The following is a 20546-nucleotide window of genomic DNA, read 5'->3' on the forward strand; positions in this document are numbered from 1 at the left end:
ATTTTTGGGTGGAAACGTGGCTTTTACTCAAGTCAACTTTCTGATGACAATGTAGTACATAAATTAGAACAAGGAAAGCAGGGAAGACAATTTTGGCAGCTGTAGTCTACCTGTACCTAGTGAACGTTGCTAGAAATAGTGAGGCTGGAGCAGAGGAGATTATTGTAAACTTCCAAGTAGTCACAGCCTGAGTAAGGATGGTGGTCATTGGAACAGAAAGGAAAAGTTTAACTTTCCATGTGTGATGGAGGAAGAAGGGCAGTGCTTAATAACAGTCTGGATTTGTAGTGAGAAGTGCAAGATTTACTGAGCCTGAAAGGTAAAAAGAGTAGCTCCCCGAGTTGTCAGATGCTGACCTTAAGATATTTATAGGAGCTTTACAAACTTGATCCATATAAAGTGATGGTGCCCATGTAATAAGAAGCACTCACTTGCATTCCTGTGTGTCATGCTTGAATGACATGGCAACAGAAATATATCCTTCAGCATGATAGGAGCTTGACAAGAACTAGAGGAAGTGGATACAGAATTTATTCTTGCAGGTAGAGTGGTAGCAACACAGATAAAGCTCACCGAATGCTCTCTTGTCAAAGAACCAGCACGCAGAGTCTTTTCACCTGGCTTGTGGGTCTCTTGGAGGAGCTGGCAATTTGGGGGTAGGATGAGGGCGGATGGGGTCTATTGTTAAATTCCTAGTAATGAAGCTATGTTGGGGATGTATGTTGTGCTGGGGGAAGGTGGGGAGAAACTGGGAGAAGGGGGAAAGTGATGGCTGTATTAATCCTACCACTTTCATCACCAGGTCCAGCCCATGAGGAGCCCTGTAGTTTGGATCCAGTCTGAGGGCTTGGATTAGTTTGATATTCCTGATCTCGACCAGTCCTTTACATAAATGCAGTAATCGCTATTCCTAAACTATCTCAGATAAATACTTGGTCAGAGTCTTGAAAACCTCTAGCAAAGGAGATTCTACAGCTTTTCTAGCCAGTTATTCTGTTTTTATAACTAGGAATTTTGTCTTGACATCTTAATTTGCTTTACTGCAGATTAAACTCTGCTATGTGTCTTGGCCTCTGTTGCAAGGGAAAATAATATTTCTCTATCTTCTTTGTGGGTAGACTTTCAAATATTTAAATTGAATTTCAGATGCATAGTGCTAGAAGCACCCATCCCCCTAACTTCCAAGAATGCTTGAAATGAGTCAGGAAGAATCTAGAGTTGCCTCAGCTTTTTCCATGTTAACTTCATTCAGCCCACCTTGTATATATGCATTACCATAGCTTTTAATTACATGTTCACAAACTCTTTATTGTTTACAATATTCTCAATGTTACAGTTTTATTCATTATGAAGGATGATCAGTGAATGAAGCAAGTGTTTTAAGATGGGCATTCTCCTTTAGGGGAGACATTAAATTGAGAACCAAGAAAGCTAGGTTCAATCTTTACTCAGTCATATTTACTTATTTTCTATTTTGTGGTAGATAAGGCCATTATACTGAATGCACACGGAAGGGTGAACTAAGGTTACACTTGTAAGCAAGTTCTGGAATTTCTTATCTTTTGAGTATTTGACATTCCCACCTTAATATTTAGTATAGTTTTTGCATGTTGTCAGCAGTATTTGCCTACAATGTCCCAAATGGATAAGAGGACACAGCCACTGGTCTGAAATGCTTGCACTCTGAAAGAGTGAAAAATTGACAAACACTGCAAAATCATTAAACTGAAAACATAAAATAGTAATGGTGATAGACATACCAACTGTATTGGTAGTGGCATGTTTTTAAGAGTGTAGGAATATAAAGAGCTCCCAATGTCATCAAGTCCAGTACCCTGCTATTGCAGGTGACTATGCTATATAATTCCTATTATAAACCATTTTAAAAGTAGCTAGGTTTTTTTTTTTTTTTGGTGCCTACTACACCTATTGAAATGCCATTCTAGATTCTTGTTTCTCTGAAGGTTAAAAAGTTTTCTCATTTTTAACTTAAACTTATTGACAATGTAAATTTTACCTTCCCTTTGCTGCATCAACAAACCCCAATTACTTTCCTTCCAAGTAATTATTATTAAGATAAATTCTTCTAGGACTGTAGTAGATTTTAAGAAGAACTCTGAACTTCATGAATGCAATGTCCTGGCATACTAGCTTGATTAAGAAATTCTATGTGGAAGGGGATCCAGAAATGCACCAAGTGATGGCACTGTACTACCTTCTTAGTTACTAGTGAATTGTTTTCTTTCACCTTTGGCTCCCATAAATCAGCAGTTAAAGCCAAAAATCATCACTCTGACTACAATTCAGGGGAAAAATGAAGGATAAACTATCCTGGCAACTCAGATATTACAGTAGGAAATAGTACATTCTTACCAGTTCTGATTCAGATCTAGGGCTCAGACAGAAATGATAGTTTTCACTCAATCTGGCCACAGAAAGTGGTCTAGAGTCATGACCAAACACAAGTGTACAGCTGCAAACTGCTTAAAGAACGGTGATTGGGTAAAAATCTGAACCCTCATTGGATGAAGATGCTTCAAAACAGAGTGTCTTCTGTAACGTCTGTCTGCCTTCCTGAGCTGTTTTCAGAATGGAAGTTGGAAAAGGAGCAAGAGGGAGTTCTGTCTGGGGCTTTTTCAGCCCCCACTGTAGGGTGGGGTAGGTGTATTGGAGCTCCACCAAGGTGGTGAGGGGGCTTCTATATAGCAGCTAGATTCCCCTCTCCACTGAAACCAAAAGTGAACTTCTGTTTGGTCTGGGGGGATCATTGTAACTCAAAACGTTTCCCACAAAGTATTCTTGGTTACAGTGGGGAGCTGTACTTCTGTCTGTGCTTCTAGTTATAAACCCCTGTTGGTTATAGTTTTCTACCCTATTTATTTGGCTATTGTGCTTTCTGAAAGAGATCTGTTAAGTGATGTTCTTTTACAGGATTGCTCTTTACCCATATCAGTACCACAAGTCTTGCGAAGCCAAGTGTTAAACTTCTGATAAGATAAAAAAGATTTTACCTCTTCTAAAAGAACCATATGTATTACCTTGATAAATACCACAAGATAAATTATTTGATAACAGTGGTTTCATAATATTGAACCAGTAATTTCCAGATTGGCAGTCTGCCTTCCACTTACATTTTTCATTGACTTTATTCCAAAATTTACCATAAACTAATTTGTCTGTAAGCCATTATTGAAGGGAACTGGGAAAGCTTTATTTTAACCATTCTTCTAATCACAATGTATTGGTTTGGTCTCAGGTCATTTGTATTTCTGAACCTCTTCTAGGAAAAACTGACAACTGTCTTTGTTAAGGAGTACTGGATGTGTTGTGCCATTGTAATGTTTTGTTTCCAAGAACTAATCAAAGGCCTTTATTCATTTCATCAAGATAGTCTTAGAAAATTTAATCTAATTTTTCTTCCTTAATTTATTTTGGATAAGATTAATTTAGATTTCAGAAGTGTAGGGACACTGGATGCTGAAGTTTGAGGAGGAGCAGATGCACAGGGCTTGTTTATCCTTCCAGCCAAATTCCCATTTCTAGCTATGGCCAATGGCCCAGCTTCAGGGAAGTTTGAAAGAAATCATGGAACCAAATAATGGATTTTCTTGAGGAACTGGACCTGTAGAATCAAGGAAAAATGCAGCAGAAGCTCTGTAATTTGGACTTGCAAGAGACCACCCACATCTTTGTTAGGACAAAACAAAATACTTGAAATTGTGTATTTATTATGTGTACTAGTTATTGCTTTAAGAACACCCCAACCCTGCTCACAAACTAGTTAAACTAAATATTCTAATGCAATTCATGTTCCTTGTCCCCTGGGTGACCATTCCAAAATTATATTGTGTCATAGTGGCCGCTCATGATTATTCTTTGTTCAGTGAAGTACATGTTTTCCATTGCCCCCAGCCTTTCAGTTGCCATTTTATAGTAAAAGTTCTTTGTATTAGTCCCTAAGAACATGACTTTACACTTCATACTATTAATCTTCAGAGCAGTTTTGTTACTCCACTCCACAAGACTATCTAATTTTTCTTGTATAATAATCAGAACCTGCTCAGTATTTGCAAGACCTCCCAGATTTGTCATCTACAGATTTCATGAGCACTCATTTGGCAACCTAACAAATGAAGGGAAGCTGGGTGACAGTGATCATGAACTGATCACCTTCACCATCTGCCGAAAAGCTGGCAAGTCAGTCAGTTGTACAGAGGTCCATGACTTCAGGAAAGCTGAATTTGACAAGCTAAGGAGGCTTGTCAGAGAGGCCCTAAAAGGCCACAACCCAATGGAGAGGGGAGTTCAGGACATGTGGATGCTCCTCAAGGGAGCAATCCTGGATGCGCAAGCAAAGTCCATCCCATCTCAGAGGAAAGGCAGCAGGAGGGCACAGCAGCACCTTTGGCTCTCCAGGGAACTGGCAGACCTCCTGCGTCTTAAAAGGAGGACCTATAAAGGATGGAGGACTGGAACTGCCACCAAGGAGGAATACTTTGCGTTAGTCCGGACTTGCAGAGAGCAAATCAGGAAAGCCAAGGATGCGATGGAACTCCAGCTAGCTACAAATATGAAGGAAAATAAAAAGTCCTTTTTTAGATATGTGGGAAGCTGGAGGAAAAGCAAGGGCAACTTTGGACCCCTGCTAAACCAGATGGGGCAACTGACAACTGAAGCCCAGGAAAAAGCTAACTTGCTAAATGGGTACTTTGTGTCAGTTTTCCATCAGCCCCATGGGACGGACCTGCCCACTATGGGTCAGGGAGGCCCGGGTGAGGGAGATTCCTTGCCCTCCATCGAAGCTGACCTTGTGAAGGAACACCTTGAAAGGCTGGATACCTTCAAGTCAGCCGGCCCTGATGGTTTACACCCAAGGGTACTCAGGGAGCTGGTGAGCATCATAGCTCAGCCTCTGGCATGGATCTTTGAGAGTTCTTGGTGCTCTGGTGAAGTGCCCGATGATTGGAAGAGGGCCAATGTTGTGCCTACCTTCAAGAAAGGTAGGAAAGTATATCCGGCAAACTACAGGCTCATCCTCCTGACCTCTATCCTGGGGAAAGTCTTGGAAAAGATTATTGAGGAGGCCATCCTTAACAGACTAGCTGAAGGCAATATCCTGAGGGATACCCAGCATGGGTTTGTCGTGGGTAGGTCTTGCTTGACCAATCTCATTTCCTTTTATGACCAGGTGACTTATCACTTGTGCAAAGGGGAAGAGATCGACATCATATACCTCGACTTTAAAAAAGCCTTCGATCTGGTATCCCATGATCATCTCTTGGTTAAACTGGCTAACTGCGGCCTTGATGTCACCTGATCTGCTGGCTGGGGAACTGGCTTTGCGGTAGGACCCAGAGGGTGGCGGTCGACGGGAGCCAATTGTCTTGGTGTGCTGTGACAAGTGGGGTCCCACAAGGCTCTGTCCTAGGGCCTATACTGTTTAACATCTACATCAATGATGTGGACATTGGTGTCAGAAGTGGACTGGTCAAGTTCGCTGACGACACCAACTCTGGGGTAAAGCATCCACACCTGAGGACAGGAGGGTGATCCAGGCAGATCTGGACAGTCTCGTGGGTGGACGGAAACCTGATGGTGTTCAACACTGAAAAATGCAAGGTTCTCCACCTTGGGAGGAAAAACCTGCACCATGCATATAGGCTTGGTAGTGCTACGCTGGTTACCTCTACAGATGAAAGGGACTTGGGGGTCATGGTTGACCACAAGATGAACACGAACTTTCAGTGTGATGCTGTGGCTAGTAAAGTGACCAAAATGCTGGCTTGCATCCATAGAAGCTTCTCAAGCAGATCCTGGGACATCATTCTCTTGGTGTCCTTGGCCTTGGTGAGGATGCAGCTGGAGTAGTGTGTCCAGTTTTGGGCCTCACAATTAAAAAAGAATGTGGAGAAGCTTGAGAGGGTGCAGAGGAGAGCCACATGCATGGTCAGAGGGCAGGAAAACAGACCTTATGATGAGAGGCTGAGAGACATGGGGCTATTCAGCCTGGAAAAGCGCAGGCTCAGGGGTGATCTGATGGCCACCTATACGCTTATCAGGGTGCTCATCAGGTTCTGGGGGAACGACTGTTCACCAGAGCCCCCCAAGGGATGACAAGATCGAATGGTCACAAACTCCACTGTGGCCGGTTCAGGCTGGACATAAGAAAGAATTTCTTCACTGTCTGAGTCCCCAAAGTTTGGAACAGACTGCCACCTGAGGCGGTTCAAGCGCCCACTTGATCCCACCTGAGGCGGTTCAAGTGATCCCTGCTGATTTCCTGCCCCTGGGGTGGGGGGCTGGACTCAATGATCCTCCAGGGTCCCTTCCAGCCCAAGTGTCTATGAAATCTATGAAATCATTTAGTTGTTGCACAGAAGTTGCTACTGAGATTGTTAAACATGATGGAACCCCAGACTGATACCTGGGAAATACCACTGGTAACTGCTTTCAGCATAACCTCTTGCAATCCCCCTTTTAGCCACCACCTTATCCACCTTACATATTGGTATTCATTACCATATTCTCCAGATTAGCCAGCTTTTTTTCTGTGAGGCACAGTATCAAATGTTTTGCTTAAGTATGGATATATTAGGTTAACTGCAGTGCTCTCTTTTCTAAGTCAGATATCCTTTTATGATAGGATAACAGTTTGATTTGGCAGAAATCTCCTTTGATAAAATCATGTTATATTTTGTTCAGTTTTCTATTTACTTTCATATCCTTGATTGCTTTTTCTTTCAATATCTACTGTAATACTTTGCATAATATGAAGGTCAAATTAATCGCTCTGCATTTTCCCAGGTTGCTTTTTCTCCTTTTTTGAACATTGGATATTCATTTGCTCATCTCCATTTATGGCATGCTAACCCCAGATTGACAGATTAATTGAAGATCTGGTCTTGACAAGATACTATTCCTTGGCTCAGTTCTTTCAGTATTCTAGGAAGGAGATTTATCTAGGACTTCCAGTTTTATCACAGTAAATAATCTGTTTTGCTTCTACCTCATATGTGGTAATTTTCATTACTGTATCTTCAATCCCAGTTGTTGCCCAATGTTTATCCTCATTTACATCTTCATCAGTATTAATTTAGCATTTGAGCAATCCCTAGAATAGTGGTTTTTAGTCTTTATTGGACTTGAAACATTCCTCATTCAACTCAAGGCATCTCTCATTCAGCTTGAGACAACCTTCCATAACTTTTGTGAATTGAGTGGCACATAATTTCAAAAGTTAATTTATTTATTATAGTGCTTCCTTCCTTGCAGAGGGGCGCAGCAGTGGGAGTTGGGGATGGGCCAGTCATGGATGAGCTTGAGCCTCCCTTTTCTACTTATTTCCTTACACCTCCTTTATCACCTTGCGCTCTTCTGGAAGTAGAGTAGTATCTGGAAGACACCTCTGGGTGCTACAGCACCCTGCTTGAGGGTCACTGCTGTAGAATATCCAGCCAGCACTGGTGGCTGCACTGGGGCTGCAACAGGACTAGGACAATTAGCAGTGGGTCGACAACTTTAGGATAATTCAGGACACCTTCATCGACCTGCTCCAGCCCCACTAGAGTGCCAGGACATTGGCATGTGCCTGGCCCTGCTGTTGCTAAAGCTGGCCACACCCACCAGCCTGCAGTATGTAGCACACTTGTTTGGGGTGGGCAGGCCACTGCTGGGGAGCCCAACCTGGAGTTGTGCAGTGTGCTGGCAGGATATGTTGGCAGACACCGTCCTCCATGTCTGTGATCCCCAGGTGGTGGCCACAGGGTTCCATGCATTGGGGTTCCCCCAGTGTACTGGGGCCCTGGATGGGACCCACATCCCAGTGACCTGGCCATCCCTTATTATAGCTGCAACAATTCCACTCCATGGTCCTGCAGGCAGTCTTAGATTACTAGGGGACCTTCACCCACATGAGTGCTGACGGGGCAGAAAACATGCACGATGTCTGCATGTTCAGGAACTCAGGACTGGGCACACTGGTGGATAGTGGGCTTTTCACACTGGGAGTCAGGAACTGCTCACTGGGGACCCAGAGTACCCACTCCTGCTGTGGCTGATGAGGGCCTACACTGGTCACCTGGACCCCCACCAGGCCCACTTTAATCAGTGCCTGGGCCAGACCCATGCCATCATCAGGCACACCTTCAGCTGCCTCAAATGACACTCGTGCTCTCCCACTGCCAGTGTCAAAGTGACCAAGAACAACCTGCCCTGGGTCATAGTTGCAACTTGTGTGCTGCACAATATTTGTGAGGCCCAGGGAGAATTGTTCCAGGCCTGGGTAGAGGAGGCCTGCCAGGCAGAGGCAATCTGGTGGTGGGAGGTCAAACTATGGTGGCAGTGGCAGCAGTGGTTCACCCTGGTGAGGTCCAAGGCAAAAGGTGCACCTACCAGTGGGGGGCCAGGACACCAGGTGTGGGAGGCTCTGGTGAACCACCTCATGAAGCACTTCCTCCTCTAGCCCCCCTGCTACACTCCCCAAAGACCCCCTTACCCTCCCAGTGCCAACCTCATGCCAGGCACATGTTGAAACAATAAAGCTTTATTCACCTCATGACACCCACCCCATCCTTCCCCCCTCTCCCCTCAACACATAAAGCCCTCTTTCCCCTCCCTCCCTAACACACTGAGCCCCCTCCACCCTCAACCAACAGATCCCCCAAGCAACGCCCCTCTACCACCCTCCCCACACACCAACAATAAAAAGTCCTCTTTCCAGTTTCAAAACTATGTACAAGTATCTGAGTCTGTCTTAGTGTCTTGGAGTGGAGGGCTGTGGGGTGGGGGTGCCTAGAGGGCAGAGCTCGGGGCAGGTGGCCAGCACCCTGGCCTCGGGCTATTCCCCCATGGGCCTGGAGGCTGTGGCAACCATGGCAGGTGGAGGACTTATTCATGGGAGATGCAGCTGGTGTTCCTCTGGGGCAGGCAGCTTTCTCTCTGGCTGCCAGAGTCCAGGGCCAGCAGGGCCATTGTTCCATTGTGGTGCCACTCCTGGCACCTCTGGTTCCATGCCTATGTGGAGCTAGGGCAAGCGGTAGGCCTGAGCCCATATGGGTAGTGATGCACCCAGGGAGGGAGCTGAGCCAGGGCTCCTGTGGGTGGGAGGTTCCCAGGTCTGCCAACTGTGGGGCAGTAGGCAGGTACCAAGGGCCATGCATGGTAGAGCCAGGGGTCAGGCAGTGGATGGCATGCACATGACCACCAGGCCCAGGATGGCATCCAGGACCTGGTGGTCATTGTCATTGGCCTGTAGTGCCTGGTTCTGAACAGCATTTTGCTGCCTGAGGAGCTTGAGGCATTCCTGCTCCAGGGCCAGGAGCTCAACACTGAACTCCCACTCTGCCCAGTCCTGTGCATCCTCCTGGGCAGTCTCCCAGGTGATATTCTCCACCCACCACCTCTCCTAGTAGGTGAGGTCCTCCTCTCACCAGGCCTGAGTCCACTCCTCCCACTCCTTGGCCACTTCCACCAGCCACTGGAGCAGAAGGATCCAGTCTTTCATGCACCGCTGGCACAGCCGGTACATGCAGATGGCTCCAGTGCTGAGTGGCGGCAACCCTAAGCCAGCATGCCTGCTTGGGCTGGTGGCCTCTCCCCAACATCCAGATGCTGGCCCTGCAGAGGCAAGAGACAGAAACCTTTTGTGAGTTTGCAACATTTCAGAGATAAGATGCGCTGCACCAGGGGCTGTGCACTGCTCAGTCTCAGATCAGGGGTTGGCTGTACTTGGGTGCCCAGGAACCATGGTAAGTCAGACTAAGCCCCCAATCCATGCTTGCTCTCTGGGGGCCGGTGGCCTGCTGGGTGACCTTAGACAGTCTGCCTCCTGTTCCCCCTTCCCAGGGTGGGACAGGCCAGGCTGCTTGCAGCACCTGCTGCCATGGCTCCAGACCCTGCTCCCCCCCTTTTTGCATGCAGGCCAACAGCTCTGCTGCACTGCTTACCAGCCCACAGCTCCTAGGCTTGGTGGGGGCATGGGGCTGCCAGATAACTGGGGTGAGGTGCTGGCCACACTCCCACCCTCCCTGTTGGGAGCTGGATGGGCAGGGTGCTGAATGCCTGAGGATCCCTCCATTGACATGGTTACCAGAGGGCTCAGAGTGAGGTGGAGGCAAAAACTGCAGGGTTGTGGCCTGGGTCCTGGGGTACCAAAATCCTGCTCAGTTGCTGCATAAGGTATGGTTGTGTGGGCATGACTGGACTGACGATTATGGTCAGTCATGGCCACTCATTGTGCCCACAAAACCTTGATCTTTATGCAGTACTGTCACACTGACTGCAAGTGCCTGCGCTCTCACATCCCACCTGACAGGGCCTCATAAATGTGGGCCTTTGAAGGCCTGCCCAGGTGATCTGCCTCTGGACCTCTACATTGACCTGAGAGCACCACAGTGTTACCAATTTCCTTCAGGCTCCAGCTGGGGCCTTGATGCAGAGGATGATGAGGATGACATGCTGCATCCCATGCTGGCTCTCTAAGCCCCTGAACAGCTGTCCCTGTGTTGCTGGCCCTGGGAAGCTGAGATGGTGTCATATAAATACAATACAGACCGATGTGTTGTTTAAATGGTGTTGATGCTGACAGCTTATGTTTTCCCAACATTTATCCCAAATCCTTCATATAGATGCTAATGAATGAGAGAAATAACTTTGTCTTGTGGGGTTCTGCAGAGATTCTGACCCTTCTGTCCCTTCTGTCTCTTTCTGTTCAATCTAAATAGCAGAATGGGACCTTTTTAGAGCTTTTCTCTTCAACCCTACACCCCTTTGGAGATAGAACAGGACTTAGTTATCAATATATCAAGAGCATCAGATCATTATATACCTGAACAGAGTTCAAATGTGTGGCGGAATGCCAGGCTAGCGATTCCGGCACCGCTTGGGGAGCTGCGGACTTTAAGGAGCGGGCAAGCGCGCGGCTTGTGGGGTGGGATTGGAGGTAGCTTTATGACTGCCTTCGAGGTTCGCCAAGTTGGGGCAAGTAGGTGACTAAGAGTGAGTTGTTAGATTTCTATAATAGGTTTGTAGGATATCTGTTGGTTCACGGGGTTCCAGAGTAAGCCCTTGCATTCTAACCTGATGGGCTAGGAGAGGCTGCCAACTCCTTAAGTCCCAGAACTGGTCAACAGCTCATTGAGATAGGGTGTTAGTGGTAGAAGTTATTATGGAGTAAATATAAGGTAAAGTAAAAATTTGTTTTATTCACTCACCTGGCCTCACCCTCTTACGAATAAGAGGGGAGACCGGCTGGAATGAAGTTGCAGTAAATATAAGTATAGGAAGCGTAGATATGCTGTCTAAACTACAAAGAGAGGCAGTTAAGAGGTGGAGTCTCCGATGTTTCTTCAGTTACAGTATGCTGGATACAAAGGGGGTCTGTTGGCCCACAGGGTTTACTAGCGAGCTCTTGCCTTCTACCCCTTGTGGGATAGGTGCGGCTACTCACTAGTTAGTCCTAGGGCTGGTCAACAGCTCATGAACAGGATGATAGATAACAAAACTGTAACGTGATGAATCGCTGTCGATTGTCGCATTTTCGAGGCCTTGGTTTTCGCTGGGATACGCCCAGGCGGGGAGGCTTAGGACTGACTACAGGGTGATTAAGCCTGAAGGGTCATTCAGTTGTCGTCTCTGCTACTTCTTGCCTCTATGCCTCTTTATAGATGTTGGTTGGACTGCCTCTGTGACACTAACTATGATGTAAACTAAGCATACAGGGATAGGATAGTTTTCTTTTACATAATAGTTACTAGGTAGATTTTCTACATAAGTTTCATTTCTGCAGGAATGACACTTATAGATAAGAAATGAAACTTACAAAATACGCATGTGCAGCTTAATACAAGCGTGGGAAAATATAAAGCTTTCATTTTGATTAGAAGCCAAAACTACAAGGTTACATAAATGTGAGAGTGCCGCGCGGCAGTTATACAGAAATAAAATAAAACATTTACAAAATGGTGCTTCCCTTTTATCCTATAGAAATGCTCATACTACTGGCTGTGACTAGACAGTGAATGGTGACTATAATACATAGTAACTCATGCTAAAGCCTACAGGTAAAAGACTGTCTTATTTTCTATAAATGGTTTTCCATTTAATATACTGGAGATGATCCAAGGACATCTTTTCATAGAATAAGCAGGTGCAGATGAAGTTTTGCACAACTTAGGCTGTAATTGTCCAATAAAACATTTAATTAGCAAACATGAACACAGTGAGACACTTGAAATGGTACTAAAATAATTGCTTGATATTAAACAGTGCACATTCAGTTTTTGAATGCTGTCATATTGAAAAGCTTGGAAATATCAACAAATTGTCATGCATTTAAAAAAGAAATTTTAATTTTCTTCCAAGGTTTTTCTTTAAATTCACAGCTAAAAAGACTCAAATATGAATAATAAAAGAAAGAAATAAAAGGTTTGTTTGGTTTTTTGTTGTTGTTTGGGTTTTTTTGTTTTTATTTTTTACTGAATGAGAGAAGTTTACATAATCCTTCTTAAGAGATCAGGAAAAGAATTCTGACCCATATTCTTAAGTACAGTACTTAACTGTTCTGCTCTTACATGAAGAGGTTGCAGTTGTCGCAATTATGTATGAGTAGAATTTCATGTCACCTTCTTTAAAAATCCAGATAAAACAAAGAAGTCCAAATAATATATAGTATAAGAGCTTGGGGAAAAGAGAAAAGAAATGTTACTTCAAGATGATAGAGTACCCATTTCTGTAAGTTAGTTGGATGCTGTGGGTCAATTCAGCAAAGCAGTAAAGAATGTGCTTGGCTTAACTTCCTAAGCATTAGGCCTGTGCAAATAGGGAAGTATTCAGTTTGGATTTGGCCGATTTGGAGGATAGTGATTCAATCTGGTGATTTGAATCACTGTCCCCATTTGATTTTGCTGAATCAGCTTTGAAAGATTTGGCACTGATTTGGATCATCTGAGGAGAGGCAAGCACAGCTGGGTGGCTGCAGGTTCTCCCATGGTGATTTGGATCATCTGAGGAGAGGCAGGCACAGCTGGGTGGCTGCAGGTTCTCCCATGGCTCCTCCAGCTGTGCCTGCCCCTCCCCAGGTGGAGGGAGCCATGGGAGAAGCCCCCATGGCTGCCCTGCCAGGCCCCAGGCTCCCGGCACTTGAAGAAGAAAAACAAAACCTCCGCATTCACCTTCTGCAGCAGAGACGATCAGGGCCTCTGGGTGATTGTAGCACAGCCCCCCTGCCATGTAGTGCGGGGCAGCAGGGATCACCTCCCCTTGCCTGGTACCCATGTGGCAGCTGCCTCATGGCACGGGTTCAGCACAGCTTGGCAGGGCACTGCATGCTGTCTGGGAGCTGGGGCCACTGAGGCTGAGTGCTGCTGGGCTGCAGGTGACTGCAGCAGCCAGTGAGTGAGGGTTTTTTTTTGTAGTAAGTGCTGGGAGGCTGGGGCTGGGCACGGCAGCCATGTGGGCTTCCCCTGTGACTCTCTTCACCTGGGGAGAGGCAGGCACAGCTGGAGGAGCTGCAGGAGAGCCTAGAACCGCCAAGCTGTGCTTGCCTTTCCCTGGCTGATTCGAATCTCTGAATCTTTTCCAAATTCATTCAAATGCTTCAAATCGATTTGGAGCTTTTAATGGGTCTCCTGATTTAATCTGGATTCAGAGATTCAGCCTCCAAATCAGGCCGAATTGCCTCCAAATCGAATTGGCTACCAAAGCTTCACACAGCCCTGCTAAGCACGTGTATAGTTCTATTGACTACAGTGAAGCTACTTGCATGGTTAAAATTAGGCACACCTTTAAGTGCTTTTCTGGTTTGAGGTGAGAGTGCTTAATACCTTGTGCTTTTTGTGCCAAAAATGTAGCATTCTTGGGTGAAATCTTGACTATTCTGAATTCAGTAGCAAAGCTTCCATCAAATTCAACAGAACTAAGATTCTATACCTCTTAGCAGATGTCTCATAACACTGCACATTGAAGTTGCTATAATGCAGAGTATTGAATTTATTGTGCTTGTATCCTTCAGTATTATATATGGCAATAAAATACCACGGTGTCAGCAACTAGAGTAAAAAAAAAGATTAAAAACTAGGATAATTTATAGTCCCTGGTGATGAAAAAATATTTTGCATTATGAGAAACAGTAATTGGAGTAATTCTGGAGAGAAATCTAGTAGAGAGACCCAGAATTCCATTTAAAATTGAATTCAAAACAAAGTATAAAAATTTTCCAGATTCTATGTTGGAAAAGTTTGTACTACAAGGACAAAGTTCTGGCTATATAAACATTACAGAATTGAAAATAAAGTTATGAATGAGGATTTCATAATTGTCTCTTTAGTCATGCAACTACAACTGGATCATCAACTGGTAGGTTCTTCTTGGATATTCTTATGATAAAATCAGTCTTCCAATATGTTTTTGTTGCTTCCTCAGTGCTCAGGGCTGTAGGCCAAACCCCAAATGAAATGTAGAAGCTGCGCTGAGTTATTCTCTATTAGAATGAGGTATAGCAAGTGGACACAGCCTTGGGCAGATCATGGGGAAAGTGTGTGTGTGTGGGGAAGTGCAGCCACATGATGCATGTGAAGTCATTTCTGTGAGCTCACTGGTTCATCAGTGCAGCTGCTAGAAGCTGTGTTAATGCACCTCTGGAACCCAGAGAGTGAACACTGGAGCTGACCCCCCTCACTGCCCATCACTGAATTTGGCTGCAAGGGAAAAGCAGGGGAGGGGTTGAGCAGCAGCAATGTTCATCGCCTGGGTTCTGGACAGGATTTTCAGCTGTCTATACATTTACAGACAATCCATAAAAACTCTTTTCTAAAAAAAACCTGTTTGTAAAAATCCATAAAAAAAATTGCCTTCAGTAAAAACACAAAGCCATGGCAGCTTTAAGCTCCATCAGAAGAAAATAGCTGGAGGCAGTGTTGAAAGACAGATGGAGCACAGCAGTGCCACCAGCTGTCTGAGTGGGAGTGCAGTACTCTGCACAGAACTCGTCAGGGGTTTCTGGCTCACTGGAGCTTGCTAGACCCCTTTCCCATCTCTAGCCATGTGCTGCTAGGTCTCCTTGCCCATCTTTTGCCTCTAACAGCCACTCACATTGATGGTAGAGCCAGGATGAAGCTGTGGGCTGGGAAGGGGAGAGACAGTGGAAGGGGCTGTGAGTTGGGACAGGGGGAGTGGGGCTGGCAGGAGTAAGGCTGGTGAAGCAGTAGATTAACTAGGGTGGGGTGAGCAGGGCATAAGCCCCAGGTCCTGACTATGAGGGGATACCAGCATGACTCTCTTTCAGGAGCCTTTGCCTTTGCAAGGCAGCTCTGCACAGTTTCTGGATGTCCCTAGGAGCCTGGCCTGCCCTATTCCCCATACTATATCTGGAGGAAGCAGGTGGGGTGGGAACAGGGCAGCAGGAACTGCCTTTAAAGTGTAGCAGCAGTAGTGGTGGCAGGAGTTCATGAGGTTATGGAGGTGGCAGCCTCAGCAATGACTGCTGTTCAAGTGAAAAAGCAGAGAACCCCAGATGCTAAGAATCCCTTCCCTCTGCCCATGCCTGCCTCTGCGTACTGTCCAGTGCTCAGTATTCTACTGCTATCTCCGGGCACTGAAAAGTTTGTTACTCTTTTGCTGGGCTGGGGGCATCACTGGGCAGGGTGTGGTTGTGGGTGTCTGAATAATTTTTTTTTTACTTACAACCTGTACACTTTTTATTGACAACCAAAATATTTGACTTTGGTGGGTGTTAAACCTCTAAATTTGAATACTATCCTTGTCACTACCATCCAGGGCTTGGCAGTGTTATATTGTGTTATATTTATATTATGTAGAACATATGTCGGTAAAAAAGTTTGGTTGTCAATAAAAAGTTTGCATATGGTCAGGTGGCAATTTCCACAAAGGTGAGGGGAGCTCCTGTCCTGCTTCAGCTAGGCTGTGTGGGGGATGAGCTCAGCCCAGAACAGTGGCAGTGGTGATAGTTGGTAGGCAGGTTCCTTTTGCCTCTCTGGCAGGTCTGGTGGGGTTTGGTGGGTCTGGGGTGGGGTAGGGGCTGGTAAGCCTGTGGGGGCTGGAGGTTGACCATTTTGGGGAGGGTTTGGGGGGCTAAAAACAGCCTGGTCAGGGTGTAGGAGTGGAACAGCTCCAGGGCTGGGATGAACAGCTGTGCAGCAAATATGTGCAGGTGTTTCCTAGATTGACTTAACCCCTTCCCAGATTAGGTCAACACTTTCTTGATCAAAGTTATTGTATCTCTTGAGGTGAACTAACTTAGATTGGGTGCACTATTCTTTGGCTGACATTAACTCTCTGAACACTTCCACAAGCAGGTATTAATATTGACCTAACTCTGGTTAGGTTGAGCTAAATGTAACACTTGTATATACCTTAAGGTTCTGGAGAATGTGGGAGATTTCTTTTTTATGAAAATGGGGGTAACTCAGTTTACCCATGAGAGGATAACTTCTTTCCAGAGACACTATCATGGTGTAACAATAAGTATTTATGTTTTGGGTCACATAGACATTAAGGCTGTGCAAAACAGCACTGTTCCATTTTGCCTTGAGTTTCGATGGTTCGACCGAACAGTGTTCCGTTTCGAATTTCTAGTCAAAACAGCTGTTCCATTCTGTCAAAACAGAAAGGCTGTTTTGATGCTATTTTGATGTTTTGCCAGGGATGGGAAGCCAGCCCAGGTGGACTGACTTCCCATCCCCAGAGCTAGATCATGCTGGGGTCTGGGAGCTGCTTCCCCATTCCCCTAGATCATGCTAGGGGCAGGGGGCAGCTTTCCCCATGCCCTATGCCAGCTTGTGTTGGGGGTGGCAAAGCAGCCTAGCTGGGCTTCTTTCCCATCCCCTGGCATGATCTAGCATGGGGGATGGGAAAGCAGCCAAGCTGGGCTGCCTCCTGCCCCCAGTACGATCTAGCACGGGGAATGCGGAACCAGCCCAGCTGGGCTGCCTCTCATCCCCAGTGTGATCTAGTGCCAACTGCCTGGTAGTAGTAGCAATATTTCTAGTCAGGCAGAAGTGAGGGAATCAATTGACTCCATGGCTCATTATAATCGACTTGATTCCTTCTAAACTCTTCATTTTACAGGTGTTAATGACCCTTGCTCCTTTGTAGTGGACTTGATGAACCAATCTATCCTTTTTTTCTGCAATTCTTCTGTCTGTTAGTTGCTCCTGGTGATCTAGCTCTTGTTTCACAGCTCTGCACACTGATTCTAGCTCTAGCTAAATGGCTACAGTGGAGATATTCCTGTTACAGGGACCCTCTTGGCTTTCCAGGCTAAGGAGGCTTGTTGCAGGTATGTGGGATATTTTTTAAGTCTGTGCTAAGATGCTCCTTTTAATTGCAAGCAAGGGGCACATGACCAGTTATAGAAGACTTATGCATTTGGGTTATATTGGCAAAGAAAACTCAAAAGTTTCTGCAACTGTTCTTGCTGACTAATATAAGGTCTTGCCTTTGAAAAGGCTACCCAGTGTCATTGCAAATATCTGCTGGTTGTAAGACTTCCAAGATGGTGACTCTTTAATGGAGATCCAATCTCACTTGGAGGTACTGAATTAACTTCAGGGAGAAGTGGAGGTATTGAAGCCAGAGACTTATTCTAACCATAGTGATTCCATGGGGAACCAGGTTAAGTAAAGTAGAAGTCTAGGGCTGATCACCCTAATCACCTCTAGAGTAACTGTGACACAGCTGGGGGGCATCATGCCCTGTAATATTATGACACAATGTATATTGATTAGTTTTCTGAAATATATAACAAGTAATAATTATCCTGTATGCCTTATGTGTATTGTTGTTAAACTTTAGATATTGTGTTGTCCCAAGGTTGCTATTTAATCCCTTTACTACCTAACCTTGTTTTATTTTGCTGGAGGTCAATAATTCAATACAGCACAGAAAAGTTGATTTGTTAATTAGTTTAATCACCTCTTTTAATAATGGTAGGATAAGACTGGCAGAGGAAGCTTGTTATCAATCTGTGGTACTGGTAAGTCATAATTATATGTAATGAGGCTTTTGTCTTGTTGCATTCTGAAGATCATCTTGAGCGCCTCCTCACTGATTTAGCAAAGGGACTATCTCGTTGAATTCTCCTTTGAGATTTTTCCTCCACTCTATGAAGAGAAATTATAGCTTGTTAGGTGGAAGCTCATTTGAAGCCTCAATTTTCTTGAATATCCTCCTCTTGTTGAGAGTACCAGGTGTGCTTAGCGACTGCGGCCTTCAGGTCCAAATTCAACTGGCATTCTGCAAGTCTTTGATTTTTTTTTTCTTTTGCTGAAGAGGCAGTGGTTGTCTTGACAGCAGGAACAAAGCTTCATCCTTGCACTTTGATACACAGCAAGGTTAAAAAAATCAAAGCAGGCTTTGGAAAAACTAGGTGTTTGTATTTTTGATGACAAAGTTTAGAACAAATCCTTCTATATCTTACAAGAAGAATGTAAAATTAAAAATTCTGTTCACATTGTTTTATTAGCCTGATCATTATAGAATCTGAAGAAATCAGTTCTGAAGTACATATGATTGTTAAGGTTTTGGAATCCTGTGGCAGTAAAGCAGTCATGCCCTGGGGGAGAAGGAAGCATAGCAACGAAAATTAAAAAGAATTCCATGACAAAATATCTATCTTGTAGCACTAGTTTTGTGATATGATTTTCATACTTTACCAGGTATATATATCATACTTTACCAGGTATACTTAGTCAAAAAGTATTTGACTAAGGTGGAAGTGTGTTTGCACATAACAAATACTCTGTGAAGTCTTACTAAGTTATAGGGGTGTAGGTTGTAGCTGTGTTGGTCTAAGGACATAGGCAGATAAGGTTCTTTGGGTGAATCTGACATCTTTTATTAGACCAACTTAAATAGTTGGAAAAAAATAGCTTGCTTATTTTTTTCCCCCCAACTGTTTAAGTTGGTCTAATAAAAGATGTCAGATTCCCCCCAAAACCCTTGTCTACTCAGTTATAGTGCAGTTGTCATGCATTTCATATTTTTGCTAGCATTAAAATGCCAGAAACTTTAGTCATTAACATGTATGGGGACCATTGCTAAGAAAGAGCATAAGTTTGTACTTAAATAGAAAGAATTTGCGTGGCTTGCAGGAGGTTCTGAAGATGAGATTTCTGTAAGATAGAACCAGGATTTCAAGGTGAGTATAAGTGTTGCAGGTTGATAAAAGCTCATGGGAATGGATGCGCCTTGCATTTTAAGATGATTGTGATCAACCTTCTTCATGCCATCCTCCCCCTAAAAGATGGTGGCATTCTCCATACTCTCTCTACCAGAGTGTCCTGTCATGGAGGGGCACTGGTACACTTGCACCCCTGTTTGATTCCCAAAGTTGAAAACCAACTGCCTGGTAGTAGTAGCAATATTTCTAGTCAGGCAGAAGTGAGGGAATCAATTGACTCCATGGCTCATTATAATCGACTTGATTCCTTCTAAACTCTTCATTTTACAGGTGTTAATGACCCTTGCTCCTTTGTAGTGGACTTGATGAACCAATCTATCCTTTTTTTCTGCAATTCTTCTGTCTGTTAGTTGCTCCTGGTGATCTAGCTCTTGTTTCACAGCTCTGCACACTGATTCTAGCTCTAGCTAAAAACAGTAACTCAGGTGTGGAAATGGTAACACAGGTGAACATTGACTTAGGTGTGGAAATAACTTTCAGTGAAGCACTGGATACATTGTGAAGTTGCTCAAGAAGGCTAGATATTGTTTTATGAATCTAAAAGCGAGAGAGAGATTATTCTAATAACTACAGGACTAATGATTTTTGATTATTTTTTCCAAGTTTGTTGTGTTTTTATACAACATATCTGATATAGCAAGTTATTGCACAGCCCAATAAAGTTATAATTGTTTTTTCTTTGATCTTAAACTGAATAATATAGCCTTAGGTCCCTTAGTAAAGCCTCTAGTTTTATTTAAGTGAAGAAAAACGTGTTGTGTTATATGAGGATGTATCACACCATTTGCACTCCCCTTTTCAAAATCTTCGATCTGCCCATGCACCCAGGCAAATCATAACTTAACATGTAGTCTGTAATGAAAGCAACTCTATTCAAAATGTCTGACACCCCTACTAATTGATTTTCAGACCCTCATAAAACAATGTGCTATCTCTTTTATAGATAGATCTTAAAAAATCTTACTGTAATAAGATTGTTACAGCTTCCACCTCATGTAGCTGCTTGAGCATAGCAGACATACTATGGCAGAATGTGCCAAACATATGCAGACTTCTGCAAAATATGGGCTCAGTGATCACAATATGGCAACAAAAACTGAAAGACAAAAAGCACATTGGAACCCAAAGAAGACAAGATTTTATAACCCTGCAGCAAGATGAAATATAGATTTCATAGACATCAGGGCTGGAAGGGACCTCAGGAGATCATCGAGTCCAGCCCCCTGCCCAAAGGGCAGGAAGTCAGCTGGGGTCATAGGATCCCAGCAAGATAAGCATCCAATTTACTCTTGAAGGTGTTCAATGTAGGTGCTTGAACCACCTGCGCTGGCAGACTGTTCCAGACCTTGGG

Source organism: Crocodylus siamensis, chromosome 1 (genome assembly GCF_052110815.1).
Source record: "Crocodylus siamensis isolate JL-2025a chromosome 1, ASM5211081v1, whole genome shotgun sequence".
Taxonomy (NCBI): domain Eukaryota; kingdom Metazoa; phylum Chordata; order Crocodylia; family Crocodylidae; genus Crocodylus; species Crocodylus siamensis.